Source organism: Triturus cristatus, chromosome 4_1 (assembly GCF_964204655.1).
Source record: "Triturus cristatus chromosome 4_1, aTriCri1.1, whole genome shotgun sequence".
In the NCBI taxonomy this organism is placed as follows: Eukaryota; Metazoa; Chordata; class Amphibia; order Caudata; family Salamandridae; genus Triturus; species Triturus cristatus.
This window is the reverse complement of record NC_140585.1, coordinates 133,045,998-133,052,503: the sequence shown is the minus strand read 5'-3', so window position 1 is coordinate 133,052,503 and position 6,506 is coordinate 133,045,998. Positions and strand designations below refer to the sequence as shown.

The 6,506-nt window shown below is 39.8% G+C and overlaps 3 non-coding genes across 3 annotated transcripts; all 3 read left to right on the top strand.

The window, feature by feature from the left end:
- The first annotated feature begins 2,035 nt into the window (after positions 1 to 2,035).
- TRNAR-CCU (transfer RNA arginine (anticodon CCU)) lies at positions 2,036 to 2,108 on the top strand. The gene has a single exon. It is a non-coding gene; the product is annotated as a tRNA-Arg (tRNA).
- Positions 2,109 to 4,343: 2,235 nt separating this feature from the next.
- TRNAR-UCG (transfer RNA arginine (anticodon UCG)) lies at positions 4,344 to 4,416 on the top strand. Its single transcript has one exon. It is a non-coding gene; the product is annotated as a tRNA-Arg (tRNA).
- A 1,516-nt stretch (positions 4,417 to 5,932) lies between these two features.
- On the top strand, positions 5,933 to 6,005 carry TRNAR-UCG (transfer RNA arginine (anticodon UCG)). The gene has a single exon. It is a non-coding gene; the product is annotated as a tRNA-Arg (tRNA).
- Positions 6,006 to 6,506: the final 501 nt, after the last annotated feature.

Below are 6,506 nucleotides of genomic sequence, written 5' to 3'. Positions count from 1 at the left end.
TGCCTCCGAGTAAGAAAAGTACTACACAAAATTTATAAAGGATCGGCACATTGGCTGCCTTTGCTGATGCCCCCATTGCCTAATTTGTAGTGCAATGGTTAAGTTGCAGAGTGTGGTTGAACTTGGTTAGGAGACTTAGTGCCTCTTTCCGTGTCCTACTGATGATAAGGATGGCTTGATACCATTTTCTAAGCCCAGTATATTGAGAAAAGAAGTAAGTGAAGAAGAAGTGTGGAGTCGAAAGTGGTTCTCCAATTTCTCTCCACTTGCTAAAATTGCAAAGTCTCCATTATAGCATAGAAGAGAGCGTTAAAGTCGGGGATGGAAGAGGATGAAAATGGGAAGTTTACTTATAGAGAGAAGTGAGAAATGCCCTGTGTGCACACACCGGTGTCTGACCATAGAATACATTTAAATAATGCCTCTAGAAAAAAGCTATGCATGTGTTCCTCAGTGGCCTAATGGATGAGGCACTGGCCTCCTAAGCCAGGGATTGTGGATTCGAGTCCCATCTGAGGTGATAACAAAAATCCACCCTTTTTCTTTCCCAGAAAATTAGGTAGATTTATTACATGCTTCCTCTAAGAAGTTTATGAGGGATTAGGTACTTTGAAACGGTCCCATTTTACTTGTGTACACTTCACAGTCATGTTAGTGTTCTGAAACTGCAAAGTAGATTTTTAAATGCCTATTTTTGTGAGATGCATTTTCGACCGGCCAGAACATATTCCTTTGGAAAAAATGATTTGAATTGGATTGGTGTGAATCTTGTTTCTAGAGGTGGTGACAGGCTTTCAGCTACTTGAATAGGTCAAGCCAGGATTCATAAAACTTATATAACCTATGTGAGTGTGAAAAATTAGCATATGCAGGAAGGAGCAATTTGTACTACTTTCAAAACAGTTTCACTCCACGTCTAGAAACGTCCAGAGCTATGTAGAGCATACAAATGAGCTTTAAACTCATGAGGAAAGAGGTTTGTATGCAAAAAGGAAAACAAAAGCATATCGTACTCATAAAATTCTCAATATATAGATTCCAAAAAAGTGCTTCCAGCGAAAAGAGCTGAAAGAACACTATGGGATGTAAACCTGAATACCTTTCAATAATATGTTCTCTATCCATGCATACCACCTACATGATAAAAATCATCTCGGGTTTACGGATGACTGTGTGGCCTAATGGATAAGGTGTCTGACTTCAGATCAGAAGATTGAGGGTTCGAGTCCCTTCGTGGTCGTTTTTGGCCAATGGTCACACAATCTACTTTACATTCAGAGTGGAAAAAGTATTATCCAATACTCTTGTAGTCCTCACTTTCTCATTACTAATCATTAATAAAGTGGAGTACATACTGTAAACTCATTCAGGTTGCATCTTCAGTCTAACTACTTGTGCATTTTAGTGGCATTAAAAAGTGCTTCTATGCCGACGCACTGAATATGTAATAGGTTTGCAGAATTTTGACGTGACAGAATGGGTTTTTAGCTTAAGTGTGTGTAGAAGAACTGCAAGGTGTGTGCCTATGTGTGCATAGAGTGCTACATTGGTAAAATCTGTATGATTTGGGCAGTTAAAGTGCTGATTTTGCCTCCGAGTAAGAAAAGTACTACACAAAATGTATAAAGGATCGGCACATTGGCTGCCTTTGCTGATGCCCCCGTTGCCTAATTTGTAGTGCAATGGTTAAGTTGCAGAGTGTGGCTGAACTTGGTTAGGAGATTTGGTGCCTCTTTCCGTGTCCTGCTGATGATAAGGATGGCTTGATACCATTTGCTAAGCCCAGTATATTGAGAAAAGAAGTAAGTGAAGAAGAAGTGTGGAGTCGAAAGTGGTTCTCCAATTTCTCTCCACTTGCTAAAATTGCAAAGTCTCCATTATAGCATAGAAGAGAGCGTTAGAGTCGGGGATGGAAGAGGATGAAAATGGGAAGTTTACTTATAGTGAGAAGTGAGAAATGCCCTGTGTGCACACACCGGTGTCTGACCATAGAATACATTTAAATAATGTCTCTAGAAAAGAGCTATGCATGTGTGCCTCAGTGGCCTAATGGATAAGGCACTGGCCTCCTAAGCCAGGGATTGTGGGTTCAAGTCCCATCTGAGGTGATAACAAAAATCCTCCCTCTTTCTTTCCCCGAAAATTAGGTAGATTTATTACATGCTTCCTCTCGGAAGTTTATGAGGGATTAGGTACTTTGAAACGGTCCTGTTTTACTTGTGTACACTTCACAGTCATGTTAGTGTTCTGAAACTGCAAAGTAGATTTTTAAATGCCTATTTTTGTGAGATGCATTTTCGGCCGGCCAGAACATATTCCTTTCGAAAAAATTATTTGAATTGGATTGGTGTGAATCTTGTTTCTAGAGGTGGTGACAGGCTTTCAGCTACTTGAATAGGTCAAGCCAGGATTCATAAAACTTATACAACCTATGTGAGTGTGAAAAATTAGCATATGCAGGAAGGAGCAATTTGTACAACTTTCCAAACAGTTTCACTCCACGTCTGGAAACGTCCAGAGCTATGTAGAGCATACAAATGAGCTTTAAACTCATGAGGAAAGAGGTTTGTATGCAAAAAGGAAAACAAAAGCATATCGTACTCATAAAATTCTCAATATATAGATTCCAAAAAAGTGCTTCCAGCGAAAAGAGCTGAAAGAACACTATGGGATGTAAACCTGAATACCTTTCAATAATATGTTCTCCATCCATGCATGCCACCTACATGATAAAAATCATCTCAGGTGAACGGATGACTGCGTGGCCTGATGGGTAAGGTGTCTGACTTCGGATCAGAAGATTGAGGGTTCGAGTCCCTTCGTGGTCATATTTGGCCAATGGTCACACAATCTGCTTTACATTCAGAGTGGAAAAAGTATTTTCCAATACTCTTGTGGTCCTCACTTTCTCATTACTAATCATTAATAAAGTGGAGTACATACTGTAAACTCATTCAGGCTGCATCTTCAGTCTAACTACTTGTGCATTTTAGTGCCATTAAAAAGTGCTTCTATGCCGACGCACTGAATATGTAATAGGTTTTCAGAATTTTGACGTGACAGAATGGGTTTTTAGCTTAAGTGTGTGTAGAAGAACTGCAAGGTGTGTGCCTATGTGTGCATAGAGTGCTACATGTGTAAAGTCTGTATGATTTGGGCAGTTAAAGTGCTGATTTTGCCTCCGAGTAAGAAAAGTACTACAAAAAATGTATAAAGGATCGGCACATTGGCTGCCTTTGCTGATGCCCCCGTTGCCTAATTTGTAGTGCAATGGTTAAGTTGCAGAGTGTGGTTGAACTTGGTTAGGAGACTTAGTGCCTCTTTCCGCGTCCTACTGATGATAAGGATGGCTTGATACCATTTTCTAAGCCCAGTATATTGAGAAAAGAAGTAAGTGAAGAAGAAGTGTGGAGTCGAAAGTGGTTCTCCAATTTCTCTCCACTTGCTAAAATTGCAAAGTCTCCATTATAGCATAGAAGAGAGCGTTAAAGTCGGGGATGGAAGAGGATGAAAATGGGAAGTTTACTTATAGAGAGAAGTGAGAAATGCCCTGTGTGCACACACCGGTGTCTGACCATAGAATACATTTAAATAATGCCTCTAGAAAAGAGCTATGCATGTGTGCCTCAGTGGCCTAATGGATAAGGCACTGACCTCCTAAGCCAGGGATTGTGGGTTTGAGTCCCATCTGAGGTGATAACAAAAATCCACCCTATTTCTTTTCCAGAAAATTAGGTAGATTTATTACATGCTTCCTCTCAGAAGTTTATGAGGGATTAGGTACTTTGAAACGGTCCCATTTTACTTGTGTACACTTCACAGTAATGTTAGTGTTCTGAAACTGCAAAGTATATTTTTAAATGCCTATTTTTGTGAGATGCATTTTCGACCGGCCACAACATATTCCTTTGGAAAAAATTATTTGAATTGGATTGGTGTGAATCTTGTTTCTAGAGGTGGTGACAGGCTTTCAGCCACTTGAATAGGTCAAGCCAGGATTCATAAAACTTATACAACCTATGTGTGTGTGAAAAATTAGCATATGCAGGAAGGAGCAATTTGTACTACTTTCAAAACAGTTTCACTCCACATCTGGAAACGTCCAGAGCTATGTAGAGCATACAAATGAGCTTTAAACTCATGAGGAAAGAGGTTTGTATGCAAAAAGGAAAACAAAAGCATATCGTACTCATAAAATTCTCAATATATAGATTCCAAAAAAGTGCTTTCAGCGAAAAGAGCTGAAAGAACACTATGGGATGTAAACCTGAATACCTTTAAATAATATGTTCTCCATCCATGCATACCACCTACATGATAAAAATCATCTCAGGTGAACGGATGACCGCGTGGCTTAATGGATAAGGCGTCTGACTTCGGATCAGAAGATTGAGGGTTCGAGTCCCTTCGTGGTCGTTTTTGGGTAAATTGGTCACACAATCTGCTTTACATTCAGAGTGGAAAAAGTCTTTTCCAATACTCTTGTAGTCCTCACTTTCTCATTACTAATCATTAATAAAGTGGAGTACATACTCTAAACTCATTCAGGTTGCATCTTCAGTCTAACTACTTGTGCATTTTAGTGGCATTAAAAAGTGCTTCTATGCCGACGCACTGAATATGTAATAGGTTTGCAGAATTTTAACGTGACAGAATGGGATTTTAGCTTAAGTGTGTGTAGAAGAACTGCAAGGTGTGTGCCTATGTGTGCATAGAGTGCTACATTGGTAAAATCTGTATGATTTGGGCAGTTAAAGTGCTGATATTGCCTCCGAGTAAGAAAAGTACTACACAAAATGTATAAAGGATCGGCACATTGGCTGCCTTTGCTGATGCCCCCGTTGCCTAATTTGTAGTGCAATGGTTAAGTTGCAGAGTGTGGTTGAACTTGGTTAGGAGACTTGGTGCCTCTTTCCGTGTCCTGCTGATGATAAGGATGGCTTGATACCATTTTCTAAGCCCAGTATCTTGAGAAAAGAAGTAAGTGAAGAAGAAGTGTGGAGTCGAAAGTGGTTCTCCAATTTCTCACCACTTGCTAAAATTGCAAAGTCTCCATTATAGCATAGAAGAGAGCGTTAAAGTCGGGATGGAAGAGGATGAAAATGGGAAGTTTACTTATAGAGAGAAGTGAGAAATGCCCTGTGTGCACACACCGGTGTCTGACCATAGAATACATTTAAATAATGCCTCTAGAACAGAGCTGTGCATGTGTGCCTCAGTGGCCTAATGGATAAGGCACTTGCTTCCTAAGCCAGGGATTGTGGGTTCGAGTCCCATCTGAGGTGATAACAAAAATCCTCCCTCTTTTTTTTCCAGAAAATTAGGTAGATTTATTACATGCTTCCTCTCAGAAGTTTATGAGGGATTAGGTACTTTGAAACGGTCCCATTTTACTTGTGTACACTTCACAGTCATGTTAGTGTTCTGAAACTGCAAAGTATATTTTTAAATGCCTATTTTTGTGAGATGCATTTTCGACCGGCCAGAACATATTCCTTTGGAAAAAATGATTTGAATTGGATTGGTGTGAATCTTGTTTCTAGAGGTGGTGACAGGCTTTCAGCTACTTGAATAGGTCAAGCCAGGATTCATAAAACGTATACAACCTATGTGAGTGTGAAAAATTAGCATATGCAGGAAGGAGCAATTTGAACTACTTTCAAAACAGTTTCACTCCACGTCTGGAAACTTCCAGAGCTATGTAGAGCATACAAATGAGCTTTAAACTCATGAGGAAAGAGGTTTGTATGCAAAAAGGAAAACAAAAGCATATCGTACTCATAAAATTCTCAATATATAGATTCCAAAAAAGTGCTTTCAGCGAAAAGAGCTGAAAGAACACTATGGGATGTAAACCTGAATACCTTTAAATAATATGTTCTCCATCCATGCATACCACCTACATGATAAAAATCATCTCAGGTGAACGGATGACCGCGTGGCCTAATGGATAAGGCGTCTGACTTCGGATCAGAAGATTGAGGGTTCGAGTCCCTTCGTGGTCGTTTTTGGGTAAATTGGTCACACAATCTGCTTTACATTCAGAGTGGAAAAAGTCTTTTCCAATACTCTTGTAGTCCTCACTTTCTCATTACTAATCATTAATAAAGTGGAGTACATACTCTAAACTCATTCAGGTTGCATCTTCAGTCTAACTACTTGTGCATTTTAGTGGCATTAAAAAGTGCTTCTATGCCGACGCACTGAATATGTAATAGGTTTGCAGAATTTTGACGTGACAGAATGGGTTTTTAGCTTAAGTGTGTGTAGAAGAACTGCAAGGTGTGTGCCTATGTGTGCATAGAGTGCTACATTGGTAAAATCTGTATGATTTGGGCAGTTAAAGTGCTGATATTGCCTCAGAGTAAGAAAAGTACTACACAAAATGTATAAAGGATCTGCACATTGGCTGCCTTTGCTGATGCCCCCGTTGCCTAATTTGTACTGCAATGGTTAAGTTGCAGAGTGTGGTTGAACTTGGTTAGGAGACTTGGTGCCTCTTTCCG